Raw genomic sequence first — 11,516 nt, forward strand, 5'->3', positions numbered from 1 at the left:
TGGTAAAGTTTCCTTTTCCTGTATTATTCTATTTTTGTCAGTCTAGAAGACTGCTTATTTTTAACCATTTTTCTTATCTTGAATTAGAAGTAGAAGACTATTGTTTCGTTTAATAGTAGAACAGTGAAAAAGAGCTACCTGCAGATTGGTCTCTTGTGGGGTGTATGTTGTTTCCTGATGACCCTGTCCTTTAATAGTGTTTTAAATAAGGCAGGAGCTCTGGTGAGCTTTGGGCCAGCCAGCCTGACCCTCTGGCAGTGCTTGCATGAACCACCAGCAGGAATCCTAGGACTGAGGTGTGTGGCCCCTGTCTTTACAATAGGAGATCATTTAGAGAGTTCTATTGTGTCAGCACATTATTAATAATTTATATGTCTGGGAGTACTTGGATAATATAAAAGTTGTACAGCTTTCTCAAATGAAGAGTTCCTTAATCAGAATATGATGAAGTAGTTTTATTCTTAAATGCCTCATTAATCTGCCATTGCTAGCCATAAGATGATTTTCCAAAAACTTAAGCTCATCTTAAGTCCCATTTAAAAAAATTAGATGTAGATCCCTGTTATCCTAAATGGTGTACAAAATATCTAGATTATAAATCTGCTTCTATCATTTGTAATGTGAAAAACAAGATGATCCAAATGGTTAGAACTGACTGAAGTCATACAGCCCACTTATGGTTTCCAAAGAGCTAAGGTTGCTGGTTTTAAAGGGAACATTGCAGCTTCCATTGGCTGTTCATAAAGGTCAAAATTCAAATTACACAGAGTGACATGGGGTAAAAAAGGGTAAGTTTCTCTTCACTGTTTCCCTTTGTTCCAAGACTACAGGCATTAATAATAGTTTGATATGTTTTTAGACCTTTATAATTCACACATTCATTCTTTCTGTTTCCCTTTACACATATACACACCCAGATTGTTAAATAAGTGGAAATAGTCTATACATATTTTATATGACTTTACTAGCACATCTGAGAGATTTATGTGCATATCTACTTATATGTGCATTCTGTTTCATAATACCAACTTCTCCATTGATGGACCTTTATATTTATGATTTATAATTATACATGTATGATTTATAAAGGTACACAGAAATTAACAATAAATGGTGATGATAATCATGTCAGTATGTAACATCTATTGACATTTGTTGTATACAAGGCCATGTGCTAATCTATCTCATTTAAAAATAAACCCAAATGAGGTACATACTATTATAATAAATATTTTACCGATGAAGGATTAGTCTCAGGTTAAGAAACAGGCCCATCTATGTTGTACCTTTGTACAGATGTATGCATGTAAGAGAGATTCCTAGGTACAAAATTGTTAGGTTAAAGGAAACACCCACTTGAAATACTGATATATGCTGATAAACTGTGTTCTAAAGAAACTGTCAGTGGTGTGGGGGGGGTCACGGGGATGACAGTGTAGCACAGAGAAGACAAGTAGTGACTGTGGCATCTTACTACACTGATGGGCAGTGACTGCAATGGGGCATGGGGGAGACTCGATAATAAGGGTGAATGTAGTAACCACATTGTTTTTCTTGTGAAACCTTCATAAGACTGTATTTCAGTGACATCTTAATGAAAAAATTAAAAATTAAAAAAATTAAGAAGCTGTATCAGTTCAAACTCAACAGCAGGACATGGAGCTCCTGTTTCCTTATATTCTTACACTAAATAGTGTAGATCTTTATTTTTTTCCAATTTGTATTCACCTGTTTATTAAAATAGAACATTTTCATGTTTATTGGTTATTTGTAGTTTTCCTGTGAGTTGCCCTTTCATATTGTTTGCCCATGTTTCTATTGAATTGTTAGTCTTTTTTATTAATTTGTGGGTGCATATCTAAGTAACTTGTATGCAGTCTTTGTCATATACATTTCTTTGCATTGAGTGCTTATGTTTAGCTTTGTTTAATGTCTTAACAGAAGATTAAAATTTTTTTGTACAAAATCTGCCAGTCTTGATTTTATGTTTTGCTTAAAAAGTCTGAGACACCTCACAATCTTAAGTACATTTTCTTTTCTTACTCTTTTATCGCTTGTGTAACTTCATTTGAGACTTGAGTGTTACGGTGTAGGGTGGAAATCTAATTTTATTTTTACCTTCATGGACCTAATTCTCTGAGTTAGACCATCCTCACTCCAAAGGGGAATGCTGCATAGTTGTATATGTTAGGGGAACTTTCAAGGTTACTTGAATATACAATACTACTATGAGACAAAGGAAGAGATCCTTGGACTCATCACACATGTAGGGAATATGTGTGTTTTGGTTCCCACGCTTTTTGTCTTCATGTCTCTTCAAATACAAGCATCAATCTACTTTCACTCTGAAAGGAAATACTTGTTTGGTGGAGGTGTACTTTGTGTCAGCCTATTGGTAGTGATGCCATGGCCGAAAGTGTCAGGGGCACTCTCCTGAGCCTGTACTGCTTGTGGGGAACTCCCAAACATTTCCCCAACTGGAGCCACCATTGTGGCCAGTCCACCATTGTGGTTCTTAGGATTGTAAGATGCATCTCGACAACAACTATCAGAGAACTTTGAAAAATGAAGGTTTATTGCTCACAAGTCTTGGAGGGCACAGGGCATGCCAGGGGGCCCCACAGTGAGGTTGTGTTCAGGGGAGAAAGCACGGAGCTGGCATCCAGGATGGTGGAGCCTAAGGTTTCCTGGGTTCACTCTTTGTTAAATTTAAAACATAAGAGGAATTTAAGCCTGAGAAGGGAAAAGAAAGGTCACTCAGTCAGTCTGCTACCTAGGTTACCCCAGGTTCTCTAAAAGAAGAACTTCCTGTTGCAGGGTGCAGCCTTTTATGGATGTCTTTGAAATGGAGTCTTTGACAATCAAAAGCTTAATGTCGGACACTTATATTACAATCACAAAAGCTAACTGACAGGCACTACAAGGTGAAAAGAAAAATCCACTTATGATCTACTTGTTGATTATCTCTTCTTGTTAAGGGCAGGCCTCAGTTAGAAATGGCATATTTGGTCACTTATGAATCTAGAAAGGAAAGAGAGCCACCTATGTTCTAAAATTTCTTACCTTTCTGTGGGCTGCCTAGAAATCCTTTAGTGGGACAAAGCACATTTTAATGTAGGACTAGCAATATGGTAGAATTTTTTTTTTAAGGAATATGATTTTAAAATTGAGTTTCCTACATATAAAACTGCCCAATTACTAATGGGGAAAAGAGCAAAGGGGTGGAATAGCATGTGTAAGAGGTATGTTTTGTTTAAAAAGTGTGAAGAAGAGAAATGAAATATATATTTGAACATACAGAAACTCAAGAAAATAAGGATAGTTTTTACCCTGTGAGGGCCGAAGTGGGCGCAAAACTGGTGTGGAAAAAATGGAGGGAAGGCTTCTCAATTTTAAAGCTTTTAGTTTTTGAACAGGTTCCCATATATTTTTTTAAAGAGGGTGTGGTCAGTCAAAAAAATTATGAGGGTGGGGTCAGCAAATCCAATGCAGCAGGAGTTTCCTAAGGTGGGAATGGGAACGTTAGGTTTCCCCAGCAAATTATGAACTTTACCAAAACAGATGCTTTGGAGTGGAGAGAGTAAAACTGTGCAGTGAATAGCAATGTGAATGAGAAGTATTTTTGTTTCATATACCAAGTTAAGAAACCACCCCAAAATTTAGCAGCTTCAAATGACATTTTCTTCTCACTGTCCTCTGAGGGGACAGGGGTCAGCTAGGCAGTTATTTTGCTCCATGTGATGTCAGCTTAGGCTGCAGTCACCTCGTGATTCACCTGGGCTAAAATAATCCTGGTGACTCATACACGTGGATGGCATTTGCTGCAAACTGTCACCTGGGAGCTGAGCTGAGCTCTCAGCTGGCTCTTCTCTGTACCGACTTTATGTGTGGCGTGCGGGGTTCTAAGAGGCTGTGCCCCCAGAGGAAGGAAGGAGAAGTGTCCTCCCAAAGGTGGGACCCAGGCCCGGCTCAGCAACACTCGCCACATGTCCTGTTGTTCCGGCCCACCTGGGGCCAGCCTGGACTCTGAGGGGAAGCGGAGCCACCTCTTGAAGGGAGAGGGACAAATCATTTATGTCCATCTTTAATCAGTCATAAGAAGTTAAGGTCATAACTCCAAACCAATGTTCATGCCCCACCGAAGGATCAGTGAGGAGCATCAGTTAACAGACTACTTAGTCCAAGATACTTGGGTTGCTTGAAAAATTGTGTTTAATGAGTTTTGCTTTGGAATAATGTTCTCTGCTTATCTTGAGGAAAACCTCAGAGGCAATCTGCTTCTGCATTTCTTTGAGAGTTGTGGATAATACCCTCTACATTACCTCATTGTAAAGTATTAAAAGGTTGATTGGTCTGTTTCAAATCCTAGTGCTAGGAAATCTTTATTTTCTGTGAGGATATGCTATGATTATCTCATAGTTCATGCAAAACTTACTGTAAGGAACATCAGAAAAATTTGCAGGTCAAATTTAATAAAGCTATAGAATATGACCTGCATAAATTTACATGTTAACTTTGCCTTAGTGATGACTTTGTACACTAATTATATTTTCCATAAGGTTAATTGCTGTTTGCACTTTCCTACTTTGATGTATGGTCCTTATAAATCTTCTAAAACCTTTTGTAAAATAGAATAGAGAATACATGATCGAATGAAATGAAACAAACAACAAAGACCACTGATGGAGCTAAAACATCTTAAATTTATACTAGAATGTCTGAAAGCAAGAGTTGGCTTAATAGAGGGGCCAAAGGAGGAGAATATTGAATCTTTAAGCATCTGAAGAAGTCTCAAGGGGCTTGAATGGAGATCTCTAAGAAACTCTTGTTTATAGATGCCCTGTCCTTCAAAGTGAGAATAATAGGGCTTTTCTGAATCCAATAATTAGTATTAGCCTATACCAGATATCCTACTGAGGGGTGATCTAGTGAATGTTTTCCTTCTTGTCACAAGACAAGTGTGTTCACTATTAGTTCTTCAGTTTAACCTTGTTTCAGAGTCCTGGCTAGTATAATAAGGGAAGAGGGGGAGGGAAGTATAAGGATGAGGGAAGAAAGAAAGAATACTGTCAGTATTCACAGATAATATTCCAGAAATTCAGGCAATAATTAAAGTGCTCCTGGTTATCAGGAATAAAGGAGAAGTGATAGCTGGGATAAAAACTGCAGAAATAGAAATGTAAGTGACAGAATGAAAGATGGCATTCTGGTTTGTAATAGACACAGCTAGTTGTCCCCCGGATCTGTTCTCCACTTACACAGTAATTCAACTCAACCCTGAGTTACAACTAGGCACTGAGATTAAAGATATTTTCCAGTCTCCCTTATAGTTATGTGCGGCTGTATGACTAAGCTCTAGGTAAAGGAATGTGTGTGGAAATGACACATGCAACTTCCAGTAAGCATGTGCCAATGAAATGTGGATGGAGTGACAGTGATCCATCTTGGAATGTGATGGAACTTGGAGCTCTCTAGCAATAGTAGAGTCATAGGAAAAAGGAGCTGAATCTCTACCAGTATGGAGCAGCCTCAGGGCTGCTGAATACAGCCATGCAATTTTACATTGCACTAGCACAGCAGGCACCGTCCCCAGAGACCCCAATATGAATGGGACCCACAGAGTGGTGCAGTGCACATCCTGCACAGCCATGCACAGAAGCCCAGAGCCACCTGTGCAAGTAGGCTACACTGGAGGGGTGAGTTGGGAAGCTTACACCTGGACTGTGTACAGTGCTCTTATTTTGAATCTCATACAGATTCTGGGCCTATATTACAAGTAACACAGGATTCTAAATCAGGGATAGGTTATAGTGTCATTTAAGCAAAAAAGCTAAGGGACACGATGAATTTAATATTTGTTGAATGAATGACATGTGCAAAGTTCTAGTAAGAGCTGGTGGAATATAAATAAAGGACAGTTCCTGCCCTCCAGGAACTTAAAGTTCTAGTGGGGAAAACACATTTATGAATACCAATAACTTTAGGGAATCCAACCCTCAAGAAATGTACAATCTTGTGAAGAAAAATATATGCCTATAATTTCAACACACAGGAGTGAAGTACAGCTCTGAGGTCAGCAATCTAGTAGGAAAAAACATTTATACCAGTAATATTAATACATATTACTGGTGAACTGGGTACTGGAGGCACTCCTGGTATTAAGCAGGGTATAACTAGGCTAGCTTCAATTTTCCAAATCACAACTTCCCTCAGTTCTGTCTTTAGATAGCCGTAACTTAAAAGAAGTGGTACTAATTTTTCTATTTCAGTTCTCTTAGACATCTGGCTTTCTGCAGCACCTAATTTTAAATAATTATTTTTCAGTAAAGAAAAGGAAAAATCAAATTATTTGCACACAAAAAAATACTTGGCCTCAGAGGAACAAATTATTTAATTTATTTTACAATGTTTTCTAAATATTACTCCAAAGAGGCTTATATATTTGGAGAATATCTGAATGTGACCTTTAAAGTACATTGTTTTTGTGATTTTGTTCTAAACAGACTATGATAAAAATGTCCTATACTGCATTTAAAAAATTGTGTGTGTGTACTGCTTATGTGTGGGTGGGGACAAACCAAAAATGTTGGAAATCTTTTCTTAGTATTAAGAGTGTTCTCAGTGTAGCAACAATTTGCTATTTAAACTATAGATATTTATTGCTGATCTATTCTGAGCAGTACTCTGCTGAGAGTAGAAGAAATGTGGTTAAAACAAATTGCATTCTGATACAGTTGACCATGACTCAAAGGGAGACAAAGAAACATAAATACCACCTATACAGGGTGCTAAGCAGAGGCCCAAAGGGGTGTAAGCAAGTATGTGAGGGAGGAAAACAGTTCTTACTGGAAGTAGCTTGAAGGCTCCTTTGGAATGGTGGCCATTAAAGGATTGGAAACATTCCATCATGCACACAGTTGGGAGTGAGTTTGGGCTGAGGCAGGTCCAGAAGAGGAGTAGTGCAAACCCATAAAACTAAGAGACCAGGAGCATATGCAGCAGAAACTACACGTGGTCGGGCCGTTTACTAAGATAGAAGGCTAGAAAAGCACATTGTGTGGACTCACACCCAGCAGAGAGGTGTGGTCTTTAGTCAGCAGGCAGACAAGGGCATCAGGGATTTTGTAACATGGTGAAACAGTTCTCTCTGTGCTTTTATCATGTGGGAGGGACTAGAAGAGTCAAACACCAGAGGCTGGAAACCACATAGGAGGCTGCTGCTTATCCCATCGAGACGTCCTGAGAGCCTGAACTGAGGGAGCAGGAGAGAAAAGGTAAAGGTGGGTGACATGTTGGAGATGTTAAGAAAGAAACCTAAGGGCTTGGTGACTGGGGAGAAATGGGAGAGGAAAAGGTTCACCCTCAAATAATCTCAGCATTTTTAGGCACAGAAGTTATAAATATGACCTTATCAGCTAACAGAAGAAGAAAATACAGAAGACGTTGTCTGTATTTCCCCTGAAGATACACCAAACAGAATCCCATGTATCAGTAAATGGCAAATCTCTTCTACTGTTCCTCTTACCCCGCAGTCATCACTGATATATTGTTTTCTCTGATAACTCACAATTTGTTGGCTTGACCTTCCATACTGACCCAGAAAACAAACATTTCTTGTCTCTGCTGCTGATAGCATTCTGGGTCTGGCCACCATTTTCCTTAGCATTTATCCTGTGTAAGTCTCCTAACTACTTTCTGCAATTCATCCCTGCCTCCCTGTGGTCTTGATACAGCAGGCTGAGTTACCTTTAAAGCAAAAGGAAAATCATGTCATTTCTCTTAAAACTTTCCTGTAACCCCCTACTTTTCTCAGAGTAGAAGCGCAAATCCTAAGTCTGCCCCACTAACCTCTCTGCTGCCTCTCTCCTACTACCACAATCACCTTTTACCTTATTTTCCTTTGCTACTTGCTCCAACCACAGTTGATACCCTGCTATTTCTGGAAAATGCCATCCATGCTCCTGCCTTAGGCTCACTGCAATTACTGTAACTCCTTCCTTTCCATTTATGTTTTTATTCAAAATACCACTTTATCAGAGAAGGCTTCCCTGGCTACATTATGGAGTAACAACCCACTTCACTGTGTTCTGTACCCACTAGACTCCAACTTAACATTAATATGTATTGTTTGTTTTTCCCCCTACATAGACTGTAAACTCACTGATAGCAGGCTTATTAGTCTTTTTATCTTCTTCATTGCTGCCTCCCCAACCCCTTGAACAGCTTGGCGTTGAGTAGGCACTGAAATACGCAGGGAAGGAGTGAGTAGATGAACTGTACCAATAGAAGACTGAATTGCAACAATGTGTGCTAGATGCTCTCATTGTTAATACCTGCCTGTACCATAGCATCTGATGTGTAGAGACAAGCAGCTTGTTAGGGATTTCTGATAAACTATATGCAAATTCTAACTAGCATTAAAAGCCTTGTCTCAATAAACCTGATCTCAACAACTCCTTAGCAACCATAGTATTTGACTGTGTTCTGCCAAACTAAAAAGCTTGGTGGTGTGGGACAGGTTGGCAAGTGTTCGTGTCCTTGGTTTTCAAATCAGCTCTAAGTTGCAGAATTCACTCAATCATAGGAACAAATTTATCAAACAACTGGATGCCAGCACTGTGCTCTGGGCATGCAGAGATGAAAGGTTGTTCCTGCCCTCAGGGGACTTACAATCTGTTAAAAGAAAAAAAAAAGGCAAGTGAGCCTGCAGTTGAAAGTGTGTGTGATGATTCCTGTGTGAGCACACTATGGGGCTACACAAGAGGGGCAACTAGTCCAGGGAGGATTGGCAGGGGAGGCCAGACTGGTGCTAAATCTTAAAGGATTATGTAGATTTCGTTTCTGTGGGAAAGCTGGAGCAGGGTGTGCCAGGCAGAGGCATGCAGTTCTGGAGTTTAGGATAGGAAACTTCAAGTAGTTCTTTTTGTGTGACTAGTATACAAAGTATCTTCTGAGAAGTAATGAGAGATGAGGATGGAGGTGTAGGCAGAGCCCAGATTTTTAAGGAGATGGAAAACAAATGTATGCTGGTCATTCTGATAGAAGCACATTGTGACAGAATGGTGATATGTAGGGAGTAGGGGGCCAGACAATGCTTCTTTGTGCCATGGTAAAGTCTGCTTTAATTCAGGATCTATTTAATAGTAGTTTTTTGAGGAAGCTCTCAAGTATTGTAATTAAGTTTAAGAATAAACAATATTTTGGCTCTGCCCACATGTCAATTTTGATTAGATTAATTGAATTTGATAAGTTGATTAGAGACTGGAAGTTACACACTTCTGTCTTATTGGCATCACGTACAGTTGCTGGTACAATTTGTGATTTTTTTAAATTAAAACTTCTTTTTCATGTTCAAGAGTTCCTATTTCTGATACTCTCCTCCTGTTTCAAGGCACTTAAATCATCTTGTCAGTTCCAGAATGCCCTCTCACTGTCTGAGGGCAAGCAACCTTGAGCTACAATTGCAAGATCCTTAGAGAAATTCCCAGCCTTTGGAGCTGCAACACCAATTTCTCATCTGACCTGCTGACTCACTGATAGTGGCTGCCAGAGTGCTATGCAGAGGATTCAGAATCAGCTAGAGTGCCAGGATCTTTAGTGACATCTGCATGGGCACAATGTAGCCAGTGCTATCACATGTCCTGTAAATCTTACTATCCCTATTGAGGAGAATCTACTCACAACTCCGTCCTGTGGTAATGGCAAGATATTCGATGATTCTTCTTTAACTTATCCCCAAAGTCCTAGAACCCTAGCAATTGTCTGAGCCAATGCTTTAGTAAGCACACTGACTTTTTAAAACTCTTTTAACCATTAAGAGACATAAGGACTAAATTTTGGCATAGAAATGCATCCCCTGGCCATACACTACTCAGACTTCTGTTTCTTTGGCTTGATCGTCAGCTGCTAGGCAGCTCACCTCTGTCTGCCAAACACCCACCTGGAGTAACTGCTGCAGAGTAGCCAGTAATGCTCCTTCCTCATGATATTGGGTAGGTTATTTTCAGTTGCTTATTGATATGTTAACTGGACACCAAAATTATGAGTTTTTTTTTAGATGGAAAAGTCTGAACAGGAAGAAGGCAGATGGCAAATGAAAGAATGGAATAGTTTTTATTGAAAGAGGAAGAATGGAGTCAGGGTTGTCTGCATGGGGGTTTCAAAGGTCTAACTTGGAATTTTTGATCCACTGAGCTCCAGCTTGTTTCCTACTAATTCCTGCCTAAAGCTAATTAGAAATCCTCAAACTGAAAGTCGGGGTGGTAGAGTATAGCTAGCTGCTCTTACTAACCAGTACACCCAACTTCCAGCAACTTTCCATAAAGTAAAAAATGGATTGGTGTGATAATTCACCATCACAATATAAGTAGGTCACAGTGATAGCAGTACAGCATGAAGAATATAGTCAGTGATTCTGTAACATCTTTCTATGTTGATAGATAGTAACTGCACTGGAGGGGGTGAGGACTTAATAATGGGGGTAACTGCTGAACCACTGTGTTGGACATTTGAAATCAACATAATACTGTATCAACAATACTTGAATTTAAAAAACAAGGAAAAAGGATTGGTGCGCAACTCACCCAACAGTGACTGGGGGAGCCAGCCTTCTTCTACCTTCTGGACATGCCATATTTCGCCTGAGGTTTCCAAGGTCAATGTGCCTGTCTATATTAAGGTAACAGAGCCAAAAAGACATATGGATTCACATGTAGAAGTTTTTTGGAGCCAGATGTGGCAATTGCATTCACAGATATTCCATTAGCAAAACTTTAGTCACATAATCATAGCAAATTGTACTCAAGAGGAAGAAAAAGCAGGTTGGTGAAGAAACTTCTTATTTCTCAAAGGAAATAGATGTAGCACAAATTTACTTGCACTTTAAGGTTCTTATGGACTGGCACTGATTTAGCAACCCCATTTTTATTTCTAAGAAATGTATTTTTAAAATCAAAGAAAATTCTAAAGGAAAAAATACCCATAATTCAACTCCATGATTTTAATACATGTGTAATCACATATTTTAATGATACCATTTTTATATTTATGTAAAGCATTTATAATTAACATTTAAAATAGCTATATCATATTTCAAGGAACTGATGTAATTTACACAATGTCCCTTTTTTGGATATTAATTTGACTAGGCTTTTTCCTTCCATTTCTATAAAGAAGGCTGCAGTGAGCAACTTCTAGCAGATAATATTTTCATCTGTTAGGATATTTTCAATAAGTTGCATTATTGTAAAAATAATTCTGAAATGAACACTGTCAGCAGATAGTTAATACTTCTATTGAATTATTTCCTTAGAATAAATATTGATCAATTGCATTACTGGATTCAGTAGTATGGATGTTTTAATAATTCTGGGTGCATTTTTTTTATCATGTTGTTTCTACAGAAGTTTATATTAATATTCATGCTGTTAACTATGCTTTTATTCTAGTCACACCAGCACTTATAAAATGTTTTCCAAGACTAATTTAATAGATATAAAATGGTACTTCAGAATTGT

The sequence above is a fragment of the Manis pentadactyla genome, chromosome 3 (assembly GCF_030020395.1).
Source record: "Manis pentadactyla isolate mManPen7 chromosome 3, mManPen7.hap1, whole genome shotgun sequence".
Lineage (NCBI taxonomy): Eukaryota > Metazoa > Chordata > Mammalia > Pholidota > Manidae > Manis > Manis pentadactyla.